Genomic DNA, 21,632 nt, shown 5'->3' on the forward strand with positions numbered 1-21,632 from the left:
ATATATATATAAAAGATGAGAAGAACCATTCTGACTAATCAATAGTACATTCTTCTGTTAAAGAAGAAAATAAGAACTAACCACCTTTTGTGTTCAATCAATAACACTCACCTTTTCTTCATTATTTATGAAGCCAAAATAAGTAACACCCTCTTCTGGTGAGCTGGCAGAATTTTGACAGCACCAAAGGCACCAGGGGTCCCTCAGGCTTATTTCTTGTGCACACTTGGTCCTATGCATCCACTTCACACAAAGGAAGTCACTCAGTGGGAAGAAGACACTTCTATTACTAATTATCATTCCATCATTCTTCACTAAAAATTATAATCACTAGAATGATGGTTCTAATTTACAGTCAGCATATAGTCCCCTTCTTATGTTAATTATGACATGAAAGAGCTTGCCAAGGAACTACATCCATCTCCAAAGGGACATGCTGTATTTCCATTCTACTTATCAGTCTATGGATATTAGAGAAGAATCTATTTGTGTTTACATGGACAGAATAAATCACTATATATTTAGGCACTTGAAGAATTTAATCAATTATCTAATATATATTTAACAAGCACCTATATCTGCCAGGAGGGACTCTTTTGTGGTTTGGGATACATCAGGGAACAGAATATACAAAGATCCCTATTCTCTTTTGAGGAGTTTATTTTTTAAAATATTTTTCTCATTGAGTTTATTGGTACTTTTGAGGTATACAGTACAGTTACATTCATCATTAGAATCTTGTACCTTTACATGACAGGTCTTGGTTCTCTTTTTTTCCCTTTACCCCTGCCCTCCCTTCACCCCCTCCTCCCTTCCACACTTACAAAGACTTTGTGGCCATTTTTTCATTTTCTTATGTTTTTTCTTTTCCCTTATTTACTTTCCCCTACACTTCCCACTTCCCCTTTAGCCATTTGTTCCTATGGCACGCTAACAATTATACCTTTTTAGGTATACAGTACAGTCACATTTATCATTGGCATCTTGCATCTTTACATGATCTATCTTGGTTCTTATTTTTTCCTCATTCCCCTGCCCTCCCTTCACCCCCTCCACCTTTCCCTATTTACAGACAGTTTGTTTCCATTTTTTCCCCTTTCTAATATTTTTTCTTTTCCCTTCTTAACTTGCCTCTACCCCTACCACTTCCCCTACACCTTTAGACATTTTTTTCCCCTGAGGGGTTTATATTATAGTAAAGCTGGAATGGGGGTAAAGGAAGGACAATCATTATGTTTGATGTCCTTCCTAGATTAAACAAACATAAAATATGATAGCTTTAGAAATTGACAATTAAAAAGAAAAAGAACAAAATAGAATCAGGGGACTCAGAAGCAGAAGGGTGAAGGGAGGATTTCAGTGCTAAACTGAATGATCAAAGATGGCCTCACTAAGAATACAACATGTGAGGAGACTTGAAGGAGGAACAAAAAAGATCAGAGACATTTCTCCTCTAAAGTAGATTTACTGAAAGAAACAAGAAATATATTTTAAAATAAAATACAGTGGTACCCTCAGTTCACAGACATGGTTGGCAAAATTTTGTTTTTGTTTGCAAACTCAGCATTGGGTAACAAACATGACTGTGGGCATCTTTCCCAAGCAAACAAAAAGTTTCTTTTCCAGAATCATGGAATGAATTAAATTCATGAACCAAGGTACCCCTGCAGTATAAGTTTCTCATTTATCTTGAAGATCTCAAAATATTTCCTCTAGAAAACTTTACAAAAAACTGATGAAGTGGGTCATTCTAGTAGGAGCAACTCTACAGATTTGTAAAACTCCACATTTTTGCTGAATAAGGAGCAAGAGAGCAATCAAGAGCAATATGAAAAATGTTTCCTGTCACTAAGAAATGCTCTAGTTAGAAAAGTTAATGTACATTATGTCCCCAGAAAACTAAACGTCAGGATAATGGCTATCCATTCGCACAAGCAGGAGGGGTCTTTCAGTATTCAGAAAGGAAAAGGTGGAAGAAGGATCACAGGAGATAATCTTGGGGACATCCGGAAGAAAATAACCAGATCATCCAGAAAAAAAAAAATTCATGGCAAAATCAATTGTTCTCAGACTCTTCAGCAGTCAAAGTGCTGGCAGAGAGGTTAGCAAATCACCACAGAACTTGAGGATGGAGTCTGAGAGCCCATCCCCTGTCAAGTCAGCCTCTGCGTAGAAGAAAGCAAAAGTCATGGCTTAGCTACAAGGACACACAGGATTCTACTCAGTGGCAGTCTTCCCGATAAATTACTGGAAAATCTAGGCCAGAACAATGGGAAGTACATCAAAACCAGGCCATTAATGGGGAAATCTTGGTAGAAGGACAGTTATGAAGGAAAAAAAAAAGACTGATATGCAGAGGTAAGTTTAAATGTTTTAAAGTTGCTTTAATTAGTTATAAAATCGATTACCAAAGGATATTTTACATGAATGAAATGATCACTTTTATTTGCAATACAATAGAAAACAAATTGTGGCATCCATAACCAGAGTACACAAAGAGTAACTAGAGTAAGAGTGGTATAGTGTTTTTGCAATGTCACATTTCTTTTCTCCCACAAGCAATACTAATATGGGCTGAAATTTTGTGTCCTCCAAAAACTCATATTTTAAAATCCTCCCAAGATCATAGTATTAGTAGATAGGGCTCTCATAAGGTGATTAGATCAAGAAGGCCCAGGAGGATTAGTTCCCTTTTAAAAGAGGTTATCGTCCCAAAAGAATTAAAAGAATCATACCACAGTGATATACGCTCACCCGTGTTTATAGCAGCACAGTTTGTAATAGCTAAAACTTGGAAAGAGCCCAGTTGCCCATCAGCTCGTAAAGACGATGTGAATGTTCTATAAAATGGAGTACTGCTTAGCCAGAAAGAATGAGAAACTAGAGACATTTATAGCTAAGTGGATGCACACTGAGGCCATATTCTTAAGTGAAATAAATAGGACACATTGTGTAAATACTGAATAGTTTCCCTGGTGTGAAAAATTAAAAGTGTAAATAAGAATAAAAATGTATAATAGATATTGTGTAATAGGAAGAAAAGGTCTAAAGGCGTAGAAGTGGGAGGGGTAGGGGAGAAGTAAAATGGGAAAAGAAAAAATATCAGGAAAGGAAAAATGGCAGCAAAGTTTTTGTAAATAAGGAAGAGTAGAGCGAGTGAAGGGAGGGCAGGGGAATGGGGAAAAAATAAGAACCAAGATACATCATATAAAGGTACAAGATCCCAATGTTGACTGTAACTAAAATGTACCGATAAACTTAATATGAAAAAAAAATTTAAAAAGGCATGAGAAGCCAGTGTGGTGGCACACACCTGTAATCCTAGTACTCTTGGATACTGAGGTAGGAGGATCAACAGTTCAAACCTAGCCTGGGCAACTTAGCAACTTAGACCGTCTCAAAATGTTAAAGAAGGTCTGCAAGTAGCTCAGTTTGAAAACCCTACAGATAAATGAGAAATAAATGTGTCTTGTTTATAAGCTACTGAGTCTGTGGTTATAGCAGCCCAATTGGACTAAGACAGATGGCTTCTTAAAATATTACTAAAGTATCTCTTACTGTAAAAGCTAATTTAATACAAATCTACAATTGCCTTTGAAAAATCTAACCACTACTGACATTGAGTACAAAGCTTGTTCTTTAAATTTTTGCTAGAAAAATAGCAAATAAAAATAAATGTGTAGAGCAAAAATGAATAAACAGAAAAAGTACATGAATGTAAAAAAAGCATTAAATAGTAACAGTTTGAGTTATAGTTTTGTAAAAGCACAGCTAAAGTAAAATAACTCAGAAAATCTTGAAACAATTAGGGTGACCAAAGGTTGATCAGGTAACTCCAAAGAGCTGTAAAAAGAGGCAAAGTTTTAATTATCCAATAAGTCAGATTTATCAAAAATAATAAATAGCACAATTTGAGATATATATATATATATATATAAATGCTATCATCATTGTTGAGACAAAATGAATAATGTAGCATTCATAGAAAGCAACATTACTAATCAAATATGATTACATTAGAAGAATTTGACACATTGTTATCAATCTATGACAAAGTACATAGGAAAAACTAATTAAAGATAGAAAAGTTTTTGATAAAACAGGAAACAAGTTTATCAACATTTTTAGAATGAAATAATTATATGCAAGAGAGCCAAGAAAAAGGGACTTAAATATGGTGACTAAATATGCAGAAATATATATTACATATTAGAAATCCTGCTTAAAGTGACAAGAATAAGTTGATGTCAAAAATCAATAACCTCCTCCCAACCAAACAAAATTGTGCAATAAATATAATTTGAAATTATTTATTCATAACTGATATCAGAAGCAACGCATGGCAATCTCAAAGGGTCACAAATAAGCAGAAATGGTCAAGAAGAAAGGGCTTTAAAGTTTTATGGAACTGAGCCAGATCTACCTCATAGTTGGGTTTAACACTTCTTTTACAAACAAGATGAAAATCAAGGCCTTGGGGCTGCAGATGGAACTGGAGCTGTTTTCATAAAACATTATGGAAAAATAAATAAATTTGAAAAACAATAAATGAAAATCATGAGAATAAAAACTATAGAAATTAAAAAACAGAACTGGAAAAGTCTCCCAGAATTGTGTTCAGAAAGATAAAAACATGAAAAATATGAAAGAAAAGTTAAAATTCTTAAAAATAGAATGATAATTTCCAATAAAAGACAAATGGGGACTTCATATGTAGACAACAAAAATGATAATGGCAAGCCAATAGCATAAGAAATGAAGAGATTTTTTTCAGAATTAAAGGAATTTTTGAGCCCTGAGTTTGAAAATCTTAATGTATTATAAACTACTATTTCTTAAGATCCTCAAAAGCAGGAATTTCTTTCTTGCTCACCTCTGTGCTCCTAGTATCTAGAAAATATCTAGTATATAGTAGATGCTCAGTAAATATTTTGAAACATTGAATAAAAGGAGTGAAAGAAACAGCCTATCAAAGACCAAACATGATTTAAAAGTGAACAAAAGAAAACAAAACACCTCAGCACACTGCTGAACTCTGTGAAGAGAAATTTTAGAAAAGAAAAACCTATTATTACCTATAAAGTAGTTGCAATTTGCCACTTGTGGCCATTACAGAATGGCTGTCAAATGGATTGATTGCTCTATCCCAAAAGTAAAGTGGTGCATGCTGTAAATATTACAGAGAGCTGAGTTAGGTAAAACTATTACAGGAGATCAGATAGGGCTAGGCCCTCGAGAGAGTTAGGACAAAGGTCAAACACAATACAGCTGTGGCTGAAGACGTATCGTTTGAAGACCAGGCCTCAAGATATAGATGAGATCATCAGGCCTGCATAATTCCCCAAAATTAAAGAGAAGGAAGGTATTAAAAGTCAGAAGGGATCAAGTGCATAAATATGAAGCCAGAGGAACCTTGGAGAAAAGCTTCTCAGATACAGATTTGTACAGCTCCAAAAGATGCTGAAATAGAAGATGCCTTGTGCCCTGCCTACTGCTGCATTAGGCAGAACTTTATTTCTGAGCGTACATATGAGATGTTACACAATTCATGCATTGCTACAGCTCATATACTTTTTTCTTGGGATTCTCATAGTTTCTCACTCAAAGTATACAATTCAACAAGCTTAGATTTCTGGCTTCCCAATTCAGAAAATGAGAAGAAAAGGTAGTTTTGAAGCAGACCCATGAACAACAGCTGGAATTGAAAGCTTAGAAGGAAGAGAAATAACTTTTAAAAAAAAATTAGACCTGAGTGCCCTGTCATGTGATTAAAATCCCAGCATGCTGGGAGACTAAAGCAGGAGGACCACAAGTCTGAGCCCAGCCTGGGCTATTTAGTGACATCAGGCTACTGAATAATAACAAATTAAAAGGCGCTAGAGGTTTATCTGAGTTTAAAGGCCCTGGGTCCAATCCCCAGTACTTAAAAAAGAAGGATATTAGATAAATCATGAAGTGTAGCATGTGGGCCACGTAACAAGGAAACAAAGCCCTACACAGCCCAGGAATCTTCATCACTATGGCTGTTGTCTCGTAGCCCAGGATAAAATGATTTATATTCATCATATTCAGTACTTATCATAAAGAAAGTATAAATTATATGCAGCAGATAGAGTGAATGCATTCTAAGATTTGTTTTAACCAGAACTGAACAAAATAAAAATTTTCAATTGGCCTTAAAAGGTAGCCCTCAACTGTGGAAACTCAATGTCTATGTAATACCCTTTCCCCTTATGAAGATATAAAATAAATGAGACATTGAAGTATTATTTGCCAAGATTCCACAGATCAAGCATCAAGCTACAACTCTACCTGTGGTGGTCTGATATGACAATCAATATGCATGTGATGAAATATATTATGGATGAACCCCTAAGAAACTCGGGATAAAATGTGTTTTCACCAGGAAAAATCTGCCAGGGAGAGCAGGGCCAGAGGAGAAATAAGAAGCCATTCACAAAGAAGAAGGCAGAAAGTCAGGCTTCTCTTCCCTGGGCTCTGCATTCTTAACCATGGAGATTTTTATAGTGTGAAGACTTTTCTTAACTCTATCTGATACCAAACAACAAGCATAGAATATAGAGTTTAGAGAAAACAATGAAAGTCATTTCCTTCCACATCTTTATTATTAGAGAGGAATTTGGCTCTCAGAGCCAAGATCCACAAGGGACAAGCCTCACCAGCACCCTTGCTGTGGACCCATCCTGTCCCTTGTTACCACTGCTGCTATTGTTTCTATGACACTCTGTGCCCATTGGACTGTGCAGAGAATCACTGGGCAAGGGCTAGGCAGAGGCACCCTGTCTCATCTTCCTTCATTTTCAAGTTCAATTGCACATAAATCCAGTTGCTTTAATGGAAGTTGGCACTGGGCAGAGTCTAGGAAGATCTCCCATGGTGAGGCCTTCCATTGCTTCCAACATTTCCCCTCAAATCAGTCAGCCAACAGGATAGCACTAAGGACTTCTTTGTACCCACAGATACCCAGGAGGAAAAGCACATAGTCCTACCTCTAGGAGCTTCTCTGATGCACAAAGCAGTGCATAGTAAAGATCATAGTATCAAGCATTTGGGGAAGAAAGAGGCCAGATCAACGCTGCCTCAGTCATGGCAAAGCTCCATGTGAATACCAGATTTGAAAGACAAGTAGGACTCAGATACCCTTAGCATAGAACCCACATTCCACCATCTCTGGCCTCAACTTACCTCCTCAGTCACATTTCTTACCACATGGACCTTATCTTCTAAGTTTCATGTAACCAGCTAAGGTTTTCCCAGCATGGCAACCTCTTTCCCCCAGGATGACTGCCTCCTGTGAACTTTTGTCTCTAGCACCCTCCCTCACACGGCCATTTGTTCATCTGCTCCTTCTTTCTCCTTCAAGTCAGATAACTACTCCACGAAGATTTCTCTGAGGCCTCAGTTTCCAACTGGCCTTGGTGCCTCTTCTTTATGCTCCTATAGGGCCCATGCTCCCCTCGATACAGGATTAATGCTGCAGCAGAAGCCACGGAAGGGAAGGTGAGGGAGAGCTGAAATGTAGGGGAAAGACAAGGGGTAGAGGAGAGGAAGAAGACTCTTTGAATCAAGTAGAAGATTTCCTGTGGATAAGGAAAGTGATGCCAGATTATTAAGGTTTTAAAAGGCAAAAATATTCCTGATCAGGAATCTTGCAACAAATTTTGAGCAGTCAAAGATTAGGTGGCACATTTCCCAATAATGGGCCCCAGTCACAATTAAGCCACATGAAGAAGACAGAGAAATTAAAGCACTGACCAGCATTGTGATTAAGTCTACATAAATATCCTCTGTTTAAAATCAAGATAATATCTCTTTCATCAATTGTTATAAGAATTATATAAAAACAGCAGGGAACAGGACAATGATAAATGCCTAGGAGCATTATTAATATCAGCACTCTCTAATCCAGAGTGACACTAGGTGTTATTTGCAGGAGTGCTGAATTTGGATCCAGAGTCATTCAGCAGCCAGCACTGCAGAGAAAAAAATAGAGGCAAAGAGATGAGAAAAACAGAGGCAGAAGAAAGAAAATGCACAAAGGAAAAACAACACATCACGCTAAAACCTTCACAACAAAATTTACCCTCTCTATTTTCTTGTCTGATGTTACATTTTGCAGTAGAGTAGCAATAACTTCTACTGCTTTATAGTACATTCACAATAAATGGCTTTTGAGTTTGATTTACAACCTCAGTGAAGCACAAGCTCTTAATCATTCCCAGCAGCTGTTTAAGGTTGTGTATATCACAGCTCAGGAGTGATTATCTGGGAGCCATATTTAAAGGGCAGAATAGCTGGTGGATGGAGAGGAAGCTCAGAGCCCAGGGAGGGGGGCTGAATCTCAGGCATGTGCTAAGGGGTTTCCTTCTCAGCTCCACAGTATCCTTCTCTGCAGAAAGGATCAGAAGATGTTCTCTGGGTTTATTGAGAATAGTGGAAAGCAACTGATAGCCCATCAGAGTTTACATGTAAGAAAGCTTGCAATGCATCCATTCAGGAATCTTCCATACCTATCTGAAAATCTCTCAGTGAACACAGCATGCAGACAGCCACATGATTAAAAATGCTCTTTCTACATGTCCTCTTTCACTGACACTGCCCTTTTAAAGAGCAAATGCAGGTCATGTCCCAGATTTCAGTACCATTTCAAGTGAGTAATTGAGACCAACTGCAGCACTGGCTTCCTTAACCAGGACTAGCCCAAACAAAAAAGAAATTATACTTAGACCCTTGAATTTCTGGCTATCAGAAGAGCTTTTGCTACCCATAAGATAATGAATGTGATGGCTTTTAAAATCCTGGGTTGATAAGTGAGAATCTGGGAGGCACAACTGGTAAGAAAGACATCGTATCAGAAAATAAAGCTTGTTCCCTAGTCTTTATGGCCCCCTAAAGTGCAAATCTACTGGCTTTTGTGACATTATCTTAGGAGGCATGTTACACCTGCATTTTCCTAAGGGTTACTATCCAGTTAGGCAGGGACATGAATTGTTGTGTTATCTTTAGGCAAAGTCCATGTCTCTCTCATTTGTTTAATCTATGGAAGAGATGGCTTCTAAGAGGCAACCATTTACTGCTCTAAGTTCAATCTTAAATTGATGTTGACACTTGGCAAAAAAGAGCTGAGTCCCAGACTAAGTGGAATTAGTTTGAGTGGTAGAGTATGTGTGATAAGAAGTGTTTGTGGAGGAAAAAGCAACTTAAAAAGAAATATTCAGAGAATTGTTTGGCCACAGCACATGACAAGCCACATACATATACTTCCATTAGTTGAAGAGGCAGCAATCCAGGAACATTAGAAGCTCTTCTAACTTTACTCCCTCATCAATCAACATATTTTTAGATGCTCAAAAAACATTTATCCTTTCCTACAAGACTTTATGACTGAGTGGGAAATCACATCCTGGGCATCCCAGATTCTGAAATAGGCTGAAATGGAGAAACCATCTTAATTATGGAAGAAAGAAAATGCCTATCTTTGTGTAAATCCTTCCTACTATCTCTACCACAAACATAGTATTATCACCAAGCACACAGTACTATTACCAAACAAAGAAAATGATTGCAAACAGAGTACGTATCTTGTCAAGGTCATAAGCCTAGTTAGCTGCACAGCTGGGATTCCATTTGCCAAATGTAATTCTGAACACACTCACTTTAATGCAAAAACAATTAGTAGGCAAAGATGATACTTCTGTTGGTTTATAATTTTGTAATAAACTTCAAGTGATATCCAGTTTCCTTTGTTAGATTGGAACATTTTAAAGTCAAGGTTGCTGTTTTTATTATTATTACCAGTGTGAAATAAGGGCAGAGACTGGGTAAAGATTTTAACATCTGGTCTTTCAGGTGTTCATGAGATTGGAGTGTATGGCGATTGCATTTGCCAGTTGAGCTGTTCAGATCCTTGGTAACATCAAGTTACAGGCAATGCTTAGTCACTACTTCCTCTCTGATGGCTCATGAATGTCTTATTTAAACTTATAACTATTGGAAAATTGAGCACTAGTAAAGAAATTCTGGCACTGTTTTCATAGAAAGAATAGTGGGCTACGTTGTCTTTGAATCTCGCTTAATAGGCTTTGAGATTTGTGGATCAGGCTCTCCTGCAGGCCTGGTGAGAAGCCCGAGAGCTACCTGGCTTGCCTGTTCTTTTTTTCAACAATATTCAGCTGGGATATTTGAGAAATCTGTTCCTTTTCCTGCCATAAGTTCTTAGCACTTAGGACAATCAAACTGAATGAGGCACAGCCCCCTGCTACCTGTAAAATGTCCTCTAATGCTCTTGAAGTGCTAGGAGAGCCTCAATCCACACTATTATTTATAGTTTGAAGAGTTATATCCCACCCACTGCCTGAAGGCTCTAATCAGAAGAAAGAACTCTCTCCAAACTCATCTCCCACAGCCACATCACCATATCATGCCCACAAAGTTGTGAGGGCTTTTGTATGGATTGTCACAGGTTAGCAATGATCAGTGACATTTGAAGTAGCTGCTGTCCTCCAACAAATCCATCAAATAGATTACTGCCAAGCACGAGGGGATGAAAAATAGTTGATGGCTTTCCCAGAAATGCAGTGGGCTCAGTCCAACCGTCCTTATGTACAAATTCAGGGGGATTTTCATGGGGCAGAGGAAATATGCCAGTGCCCTCACTTTCAGAATGTGAAGGAAAGAATTTCAGAGATTCAAGATTCATTCATATACCCAATATGAGATGCCCTGAGGGCCTGGTGGGGAAAGTGCTAGAAGATGACATCCGGAGACCACATAGGAGCACTGCTTAAAGACCTTCCGGGACCACCCAGGGCCCAGCTACCATAGCCATTCAGTGTGTTTATTATGAAAAGTATGTAGGGTGATGGAGACCTGGTCCATTCACTAAAGCATAACAGATCTTTTCCCCAGTAATGCAGATTTGATTACCAGAGACTTCTGAAACTTATGTAGATAGGTATGAAGAAGGTCCTAAATAGGCCTTACTGGAAAAGCATTCAGAATAGGGAAGGCTCTCATTTCTATTATGTTAGACACTTGCAGGACTATGAGAAGCTTTAGAAATAATGTACAGTTGACCCTCTGTATCCACAGATTCTGCATCTGTAGATTTATCCAACCAACCATTGAAGCCAGGGCTCTGCCCCAAACCCAGAGGCTCGGGCACACAGGCCCAAGCCAGAAAAGAGCTGCAGAGATGCACAAAATTCAGCCAGAGGCCCTCCCCTTAGCATCAGTAAGTGCATGCAGATCCCGGGGAGCAACAGTGTGGACCAGAGTGCTGTGGCTGCAGGAAGATCCCAGTCAGGGCCCCATCCCAACCCCAATGGCTTAGGCAGACAGGCTACAGCCAAGAGTCCACCTGGAAAAGAGCTGCACAGATGCACAAGCAACAGTTTTAGGATTACACTGATATCTTTGATAAGTGCACAGCGACCCTAGCCAGAGGCCTGCTCAGACAATAGGAACTGGGCCCCCAGCCAAAGGCCCTCCCAGACAACACATACATAGAGAACACAGTCAGAGGCACTCCTAGATACCATGCGACGCGTGTACAAGCCCCAGCTAGAAACCCACCCAGACAACAGGTCAGTTCAGGGATCCAGAAGGCTCCCATTCTGAACCCAGGAATTAGTGAACTGGTGAGCAGCAGAGTAAGGCTGCTCGGTGGCTTGTTGGGATTTCAAGACCACTGGTTAAGCAAAAAGTCACCTCAACAAAGGAACAGCAGGCTGCATCTGTTGAAATGAGAAGACACAGAAACATATCCCCAAACCAGACTTCCAGATCACTAAGGCAACCCCAAAGGGAAAAGAGATGGAACTCAACCACTGCTGGACTCCCTGAACTAGCAACAAAAGAGCATATGGAAAAAATGAAATCAGAAATAATTTCTCAAATAACAGCAAAGATTGTGCCCATAGTGTAAGACATGATTAATAAAACTAGACTGGATACAGATAAAAAATAGAGGTGCTAAGGAACATGATGGAAAACAGATATAAACATAATTCTAGGAGACTAAAAAAGTCCATTGAAAATTTATGAAGCAGAGTGTTCCAATGCAAGGACAGAACTTCAGCTATAGAAGATAAGATTGCAATTAGTGACCAGGAAAAGAAAAGTTTCTTAAAAATAGTAAAAGATCACAAGAAATCAATCCAGCAGCTACTAGAAGATGCAAAGAATAACATAAGACTGATTGGAGTCTTTGAAGAAACAGGAGAGAATACAGATGACATAAAAGATAGTTCACAGAAGTAATGGCAGAAAACTTCCCAAGTAAAGAAAAGAACTTGATGTTCAGATAAGTGAGGCATATAGGACTCCCACTAGCCCTGATTTTAAAAATCTCCATGCCGGGGATTTAGCTTAGTGTTTCCACCACCTGCCTCACAAGTGCAAAGGCCCAAGTTCAATCCCCAGTACAAAACAAAAACAAACAAACAAAAAAAATCTACACCTAGGCATATAATAGTTAAGATTCCAGAAATCCAACAGGAGAACAAAATTCTATAAGCAGTCAGAGAAAAGAAATAAATCATATGCAAAGGAAAGCCCATCAGAATCACAGCAGACTTCCCAACACAAACCTTCAAGGAAAAAAAAGCTTGGAGTGATGGATTTCAAGCCCTAAAGGAAAACAGTTTCCAAACCAAATTGATGTACCCTACAAAACTATCTTTCAATACTGATGGAGAAATAAGATACTTTCATGACAAAGAGCACCTGAGGAACATCCTGAATACCAAACCAGCACTCAAAAAAATTTTAAACAATATCCTGGGAAAATACCAAGAAGATTGCAACCCCAGGAAGCCCAGCAGAATGAAGCAATCAGGCCCAAAAAGAAATTAAATGCAATCCAACAAAAAGAAAAACTCATTACAAGGATAATTCAATACATATCAGTTATAACCATCAATGTTAACTGTCTCAATTCACCAATCAAAAGAAATAGCCTTGCAAAATGGGTCAAGAAGCAATATCCAACAATATGATGCATAAAAGGAACACATCTAATTTAAAAAACCTAATAGACAGAAAGTTAAAGGGTGGAAAGCAATACTCCATGTGACAGGAACCTGAAAAAAAAAGCAGACGTAGCTATGCTTTTTGCATATCAAGTGGATTTCAAACCAACACTGATTAAGAGAGACAAAGTAGGACACTCCATCCTTTAAAGGGAATAATCCAAAAGAAATTGATGACAATCATAAATATATATGCACCAACCACTAGTGCACCAACTATATAAAACAAATACTAATGGACATGAAAAATCAAATAAGCACTAATACAATAGTAATGGGGGACCTCAATACCCCACTGTCACAAAAAGATAGATGAACTAGACATAAAACAATGAATACTAGAAATCAATCAAACTCTTGAACAAATAGACTTAATAGATGTTTTACAATGTTCCACTTCACAAAATCCATACATACTCTTTTCAGCTACACGTGGGTCATTCTCCAAAATAGATCACATACTTGCTCATAGAACATGCTTAAGTAAGTGCAAAGGAATTGAAATATTGAAGTTATTACCTGTATATTATCAGAGGATAGTGCAATGAAATTGGAGATCAATAGCAAAAAAAAACACAAGAATTTCATAAACACCTGGAAATTGAACAACACATTTTTGAATAACCAATGTGTCACAGAGGAAATTAAGGAAGAAATTAGACTTCTACTCTGAAAACTGCAAAGCCCCAAAAAAAGAGATTGAAGAAGATCTCAGAAAATGGAAAAACATTCCTTTCTCCTGGGTAGAAAGAATCAAGATAGTGAAAATGGCCATACTTCCAAAACTGCTGTATAGATTTAATGCAATCCCAATTGAATTTCCAGCAGCATATTTCAAAGACCTTGAGAAAACAATCCAAAAATTCATTTAGAACTAGAAGAGAACTAGAATAGCAAAAGCAATTCTAGGCAATAAAGACAAGGGGGGATCAAAAATCCCCAATTTGAAACTGTACTATAAAGCTTCTGTAATAAAAACAGCATGGTACTGGCAAAGAAATATATTTTGAGGACCAGTGGAACATTAGAAAATCTAGAAAAAAGTCCAGACACACACAGCCATCACATCTTTGACAAAGTAGCCAAACACCCTCACTGGAGGAAAGATAGCCTCTTTTAAAAATGGTGCTGGAACCAGGGATTTAGCTTAGTGGTTCCGCTGCCTGCCTTGTAAGCACAAGGTCCTGAGTTCAAGCCCCGGTACAGAAAAAAAGTCCAGATGGGCCTTTTTAGGGCCGGGGATTTAGCTCAGCGGTTCAGTGGCCTGCCTTGCAAGCGCAAGGACCCGAGTTCAATCCCCGGTACCAAAAAAACAAACAAACAAATAAAATAAAATAAATAAAAATGGTGCTGGAAAAACTGGGTCTCCACTTGCCAGAGATTAAAACTAGATTCTTATCTTTCACCATTCACTAAAATAAAATCAAAATAGATTAAAAATCTAAATATTAAAACAGAAGCACTAAACTGTCTGGAAGAGGGGTAAGGTAGAACTCTTGAAGACACTGGTGTAGGAAAAGATTTTATGAACAAAACCTCAGTTGCCCATGAACTAGTACAATCAACAAGTTTGTGGTCCTCTTATTAAAAAGCTTCTGCACAGCAAGAGAAAACACCAACAGTGTGAAAAGACAACCCACAATGTGGCAAAAAGTTTTCACTAGCTGTTCCTCAGACAAAGGTCTACTATCTAGAATATATAAAGAACTTTTAAAAATGAGACCTTCCAAATGCAAAAACCCATTGCAAAAATGGGCTTCTGAAATGAACGGCCATTTCTCATACAAAGGAGTAGAAATAATAAATAAGTATATAAAAAATATTCAACATCACTGGTCATTTGAGAGATACAAATGAAAACAAGCTGAGATTCAACCTCACCCCAGGAAGAATGGCTGCTATCATGAAATCAACCAATAACAAATGCTGGTGGGGTTGTGGGAAAGAGAAACACTGCTCCACTGCTCGTAGAAATGAAGACTGGTGCAACCACTGTGGAAATCAGTATGGAGATACCTCAAAGAACTAGGAATGGAAGTCGCATTTGACCCAGCTGTTTCCATGCTGGGTATCTTCCACAAAGAATTAAAAGAATCATACCACAGTGATATATGCATACCCATGTTCATAGTAGAACAATTTGTAATAGCTAAAACTTGAAAGCAATACAATTGCCCATCAGTATGAGACTGGATAAAATGGAGTACTGCTCAGCCATAAAAAATGAGAAATTAGAGACATTTATAGTTAAATGGATGTACATTGAAGCCATACCCTTAAATGAAATAAATAGGACACACATGTAAATACCAAATAGTTTCTCTACTGTTAAAAACTGAAAGTAGAAATAATCACTAAATGGTATAATAGTTAATGTGAAATGGGAAGAAAAGAGGCAAAGGGGAAAAGGAAGTAGGAGGAGTAGGGGAAAAGAGAGATGGGAATGGAATTAATATGAGAAAAATGGAAAAATGGAAACAAAGTCTGTAAATAGGGAGGGATGGAAGGGTTGAAGGGATGACAGAGGAATGGGGAAAAAATAATAACCAAGATAGTTATGTAAAGGTGCAAATTTCAAATGATGAATGTCATTATATTGTATACCTAAAATGTACCAAAAAATTAATTTAAAAAAAAACAATCACGGAAAATATTCTGAAAAAGTTGCATCTGTACTCAACATAAACAGACATTTTTTTTCTTTTATTATCCCCTAAACAATAGAATAAAATAACTATTTAACATTTATATTGCATTACATACTATTAATAACCTGAAGAAAAATTACAGTAGAAGTTAAAGTAGATAGTAGGGTATATGTAAATATGATATCATTCATATAAGAGAATTGAGGATCTGCAGATTTTCAGAAACAGCCGTGGAGTGGAACCCCAACAGACACCAAGAGATGACTGTATATGGAGCATTGGGCACAAATGCACTTAATGAATGGTAATTACTGATGCCGATTGTAGGATATTTCTAGGCAGCCCTTACTAGGGGCTCTCAAAATGGATTCCAGCTCTGTGAAGGAATTGGAAATACAGAGCTTTTTCTGGTTGTAATAAGACCCGTAAAAACGGAAGTTAAACATTCTTCAGCACTGGATATAATGCTATGTGGTAAGAACTGAACAGCTCCACCCAGAGTGGTGCTGCTCTTGAGATTTACTGCACCCCAACCTCAGCACCTCCCCTCTGTGCCTCATCACACTCAGGCATGCACTTGTCCTCCATTAAGAATCCACTTGCAGCCTTGCAGAAGCTCCATGGATATTTTGCATCATCTGGCTCCTCAGAGGCTGAGCAGTCGGCTCCAGATGACTTTGGAATGAACCTGGAATTGGAAGCTCTAGTCCAAGTTTTTCCCATTGACGTCATATTGCTCCTTGACTAGAAAAGCATTATTTCCTCACAACCCCCTTGTTTGTCAGTGGTACCTTTGTGATACTGAGTCTCCCAAACAGTTCTGAGAAGTAAATAAGAAGACATGGAAATGCTCGGAAACAGTAAGGTCTATGGAGCTGTGGTACAGGTAGGTACAGTGTTACATATCATGAAGTAACTGACAGAAGCCAACTGAGCTCTTCCCTAGGAAAAATCACACCAGCCTGGGCAGTGCCGTGCTCAGCCAAACCCAACCTGTGGCCACAGGGATAAAGCAGAAATGCTTACCCTGGTTTCTTTAAAATTTTGATATTTTGTTCATTAGGAATATTTTGCATTGAGTTTCTGAAATATTTTAACATGGTATTGTTTACTTTCAGTAAATTACTGAGTTTTTGACGACTCTTTAAATTTTGTCCTACTCTCTCATCCTCAGGTCTGAGACCCTGGCTCAGGCTCCCTTATCTTCAATTCCAACCTTTTATCTAGAGAGAGCTAGGGACAAAAAGTTATTCTAGAATATAGAACAAGGATGCTTTGCCTTCTTTTAATAACTGTGCATACATGAAGGTAGTAATCAAGTTGTTCATCAGCCTCTTTTATCTCTAGTAAATTACCCTAACTTAACTCTTCCTTAAAGTGCCTTATCTTTCCTGAAGAGTCAATTTTTTAAAAAACTAGTTTTCCACCTGCTTGCTGATTTCTGAGCTTTTAATGGTGAAAAACAAACGAGACTGACAAAAGAATGTTCACTGTAACTGCATATTACGACTTGCAGCATTATTTCCAATGGTATTTTTCCCTATCAGAGTCCAGATGTTCTGTGTGTAGCACTAATGGATACTATTGTGGTGTACTGTGAGGCTTTTATGATCTAAATCTCCCAGCATGCTTTTCTTATATCCTGAGACTCTAATGAACAAAAGATAGGCCACAAAAAATAGGTGACTTCTCAATGACCCCCAGCCACAAATAAACTATCACAGAGCACTATGCAGCAAGGTAACCTTGACGTCCCAGTTATATATTATTGTATATTAATATTATATATATATTAATAATTTTCCAGGTAGAAGAAAGTTTGTAATAGTATCAAATGCTGCTCTCACTAGGAAGTAGCTGGTGTGATTCACCCAGGATTCTAGATATTTGCCTGATTTTATTTACTTTTTCCTTAAGGAAAAACTAGTATTCATTAAGGACAAATTGGTGCCAACTTGCAATCATCATCACCCTCACTGTATAGATGAGAAACTGAAGGTCATACAGATTTCAGTAATTTGCTCAGGCACTTGGTTAGGAGCCCACAGAGATTTAAGGCAGACCATTTGGCTTCAGACTTTGTGCACCGAATCACTGTTCCATTCTGCCTGTTGTAAATTGTGTATATGTGTGTGTGTGTGCACGCGCGCGTGCCTGTGAGGTACTGGGGATCGAACTTGGGCCTTTTTGCTTACAAGGCAGGCAGCGGAACCACTGAACCAAATCCCTGGCCCATCATTTTGCCTGTTGGACACCACCAAAAAGGATAATTAGGATTAATCCTTGAAATAGCCCAAGAGGCCTGACATTTTACCTGTTTACTTTGAGAAATTCACACTTCAAAGAATAAAATAATTTAACCAAGATTCACTCTTCTTTGAGGGAAATCTGGAAAAAATACACAGGCCCATCTATGCTCCAGTTTCCCTACGCAAGAGCCAGGCATTCTTGGCAGATCAGACGGTATGATTAGATGCAAGTCTGCAGCTCAGAAAGAAACAAGAAATGGATTTAGTTGAGATCGGATCTTACAGGGGCAAATTATGAATTCTTGCTAGTGTTGACATGAATGTAGGTGAGCAAGATCAAAGGATGCATTGAGCAATAGTCTCCCTGTAGATCCTAGCTTCATGCCAAGCTGGTGAGTTGGAATATAAATTCTGCTGACTCCGTGAGGGGGGCCAGTGCTCATATCATGAGTGAATACGTGGGTGCTCATTTTATGTAACTCAGATGAGTTCAGCTTGGTAGCCTCAGAAAATACAGAAGTTGGACAGCTTTCTGCTGAGACTCAACCTCTGCACAAGGCCTGTCATTCTGCAAAACCTCAAGTGCTGCCCAGGCCTCCTTGACTGTCACCCGCAACCTGTGCAGCCAGAGCCCGCACACAGCTTTGGAGGTAATGCTTCCCATCTCTCACTGTTCTGTGCTTTTGTTCATGTGTTTGGGTCTAGATGAATGAGATTTACATCATTTTAATAAACATTAATAATTCAGTAAGCCTCTGATTGAGATATTCAAATTGCTTCCCAATAATCTTGAAGCCCCTAGTGAGAGTGAGGCAATCACTTTGCCAAGTTGTACCAACTCTTCTGCCTTATGAGCCCACTTCGGCTGGGTTGTGACAATAAAAAATATGTTTGAGGAGAAGACAAACATGTTTAGGACAAGCTAGTGGGCAAATAGCACTCATTGCCCCAATCATTTTCAAATATTATACTCCTGTCTCAGGTTCTAATTTCCTTATCATCTGTGCTCTATTACTTTTTTAGTGGGGCACTTTTAAATATTAGGATAATACTAAAAGGTAATGTCTATTGAATGCTTACTATGTGCCAAACTGTGATCTTTGATGTATTATTTTATTCAATGCTCTCAGCCACATATATATATCATTATTATCCCCATCTTACAGATAAGAAAACTGAATTTGGACAGATTGCCTGTCCCTGGTCATATGATCAGTAAGTGACATGATAATATCCAATTCAAACTGAAGGTTTTTTTCACCTCATGATCTTTGCTGTCAATAGGACAGTTTTATCATCCCCACCTTGCTGTTAAAAGCAAAATACTTTGGGACAATGTTGTATAGTTTAAAAAAGACTGGAGTGGAAAAAAGCAGAAAGAGACAGGTAGAGAGAGATTACTTCAAAAAGCTAGTAAACCAGGAAGCTATAAATTGAATTTAAAATCCCTTCCCACCCATTTCATGAGGCTGAATGAGCTTCACATTTATGAGTCACTAGAGTTGGAAGGCATCTTAAGGATCATGTAGTTCAAGTTTCTTATTTTACATGAGGGGAAACTGAGGAACAGAGAAGTGAGTAACTTGTTCAAGGTTACCATGATCATAAACATTGAGATTGTTTCCTCTGAGATGTTAATTCTTATGACATGTTCTGGGATATAAATACAGACCAAGTTCTAATACAAAATGAAATATTTTACTATAGTTCATCTATTTATGTATACAGCATAAAGAGATGTTCCCTGCATCATCTGTCTTAACAGATGGAAGTTCTAGAACACTAGCAACAATGTAGCACAAATGATGTCAGTATGATTATTTTCCAGAAACATCAAAATCTTCCGGTTTCAAAATCCAAAATGTTAATGTGCCATTCACAAGAGGACAACTATTCCCTCTAGTTTAGCACTGATGTCCTCCTCTTATGGTTTGTGTGACTCAGAAGGAATTATCCTGTGGTAGGTGGAGGCTAGATGTTTACATGCTTGCACTATTGCTAAGCAATGAGCTACACACAGTGGGGTCCTCACTGACAGAGACCATGTGGCCTCTTTGGTGTCCTAATTGCCTTAGCACAAGCCCCGGCGCAAAGTCTATGCCTGCCAAAAGTTCGTTGATTAAACAACACGGATGGTTATGTAAGACCTTAGAAATCATTCTCATAGATGAACCAATGTAATGAGAGGCTCATGATAAATCATTTAAATTATGTGATACATGACAAATATGATATTACTTCATATCATAATTATTGGTCCAGGAGCAGACCTCATTAAACTTTAGACTGATAGTGTTAAAATATTCAAATACTTTTCCAGTGTTACATTGCTCTCCCCTAGTGTATCCACAGAAAATTAGAAAATTGGGTGTGAAGTTGTCGTACACTGCTATTATTTTTAAGAGGACAAAGAGTGATAAGAGGCATTGAGGGTGTACCTTTTAATGGTGTTGGAAGGTACTTTGATATCTTGATTTTTATAAAAGCCAATGTTTTTCAAAGAAACAAAAATTTCAATGAAGATATCTTTGTGAAAACTCAAATCATTATGAATATTTTGGAGATGGGCTCATTCATATATTTTTCATGCAACATTGATTGAATATTGTGCCACATGCCCTATCTTCAAGGAAGCTATACTGGGAAGAAGTGGGTGACAATGCACGAGATGAATATACAATCACAAGAAAGCTTGATTAGAGCAACTGGTTCTCAAGTCAGGCTCCCAGGGCTCAACTCCCACTCTGTTTCACCACCTGTGTGACACTACATGAGTCCTTTGTGATCTCAAAACCTGTGTTATCAAATATAAAATAGAGGTTATAGTTGTATCTATCATACCAAGTTTTATAGTGAATTAGATGATATAAATACTTACCAAAGTCTGTGCTAGGAATTCAAAAATATTATCTATGTTAAGAATTATTCATATACTCCTCTTATAGAACTTTAATAAAATATGAACAGAGAAAAGAGACCTAATTAACACAGGGTTGTGGTGGAGTAGATGAAGGCTATTTTTCTGGAAAACTATAAAACTGGTATGAATCAGGAGGCAGATTGATAAGAGATGATTGGTCTCTCCCTTAGAGTCTGGGAGAGAGTCCAAAGGGTTGGAGAATAGCAGGAGCTGCCTCAGCTATTTGAGGCAAAGCATAAACTTTTAACCTGCTAGACCAAAGAATAGAAGACAGTGGTTGAAGCAAAGCAGAAAGTACAGAAGGCAAATTGCTTACTTTGAAGACAACACAGCTCACTGAAGAACCTTAATCAGAGGAGTGAAGTAATAGGGCTTTGGAAGAGTCAACCTGACCATAGTACAGACCACAATGGCTCAGAAGAGACCAGAGGCAGATGCCACTTAGCAGATTGTCACAGTTACATAGGTGAGAAATGAGAACCTAAACTGGGGCAAGGGTGACAGAAGCAAAGAAGAGACGAGGAATTTCTAAGGAGAAAGGGATAAGATTTGGAAATTAATTAGATGTGAAGACCAAAGCAAGGAGAAATTGAGGACTCTCAGATTCTGGCTTGAGGGACTAAGTGATAGAAGAGCAGGTGTAGAGAGAGAAGATGATGCTTTAAGTCTGGGGCTTGTGGAATTTCTATCTCTTTATAGGACTTTTAAGGAGAAATGTCTAACAGGTGTTTGGATAGAAAGATCTGTCACTCAGGAGAAACAG

At 38.1% G+C, this 21,632-nt stretch overlaps 1 protein-coding gene and 1 long non-coding RNA gene across 2 annotated transcripts in view; one reads left to right on the forward strand and one right to left on the reverse strand.

Annotated features, from left to right (window-relative positions):
* The window catches only part of Clvs1 (clavesin 1), a 213,622-nt gene that overhangs the window by 177,268 nt on the left and 14,722 nt on the right, over window positions 1-21,632 (reverse strand). The window lies entirely within an intron of this gene.
* The window catches only part of LOC104873704, a 47,113-nt gene continuing 42,016 nt past the window's right edge, over window positions 16,536-21,632 (forward strand). The window contains exons 1-2 of the long non-coding RNA XR_783544.1: window positions 16,536-16,586; window positions 18,434-18,599. This is a non-coding gene — a long non-coding RNA (uncharacterized LOC104873704). The remainder of the gene's footprint in view (window positions 16,587-18,433; window positions 18,600-21,632) is intronic.

The sequence above is a fragment of the Fukomys damarensis genome, unplaced genomic scaffold, assembly GCF_012274545.1.
Source record: "Fukomys damarensis isolate Sample0158 unplaced genomic scaffold, DMR_v1.0_HiC HiC_scaffold_5, whole genome shotgun sequence".
Classification (NCBI taxonomy): domain Eukaryota; kingdom Metazoa; phylum Chordata; class Mammalia; order Rodentia; family Bathyergidae; genus Fukomys; species Fukomys damarensis.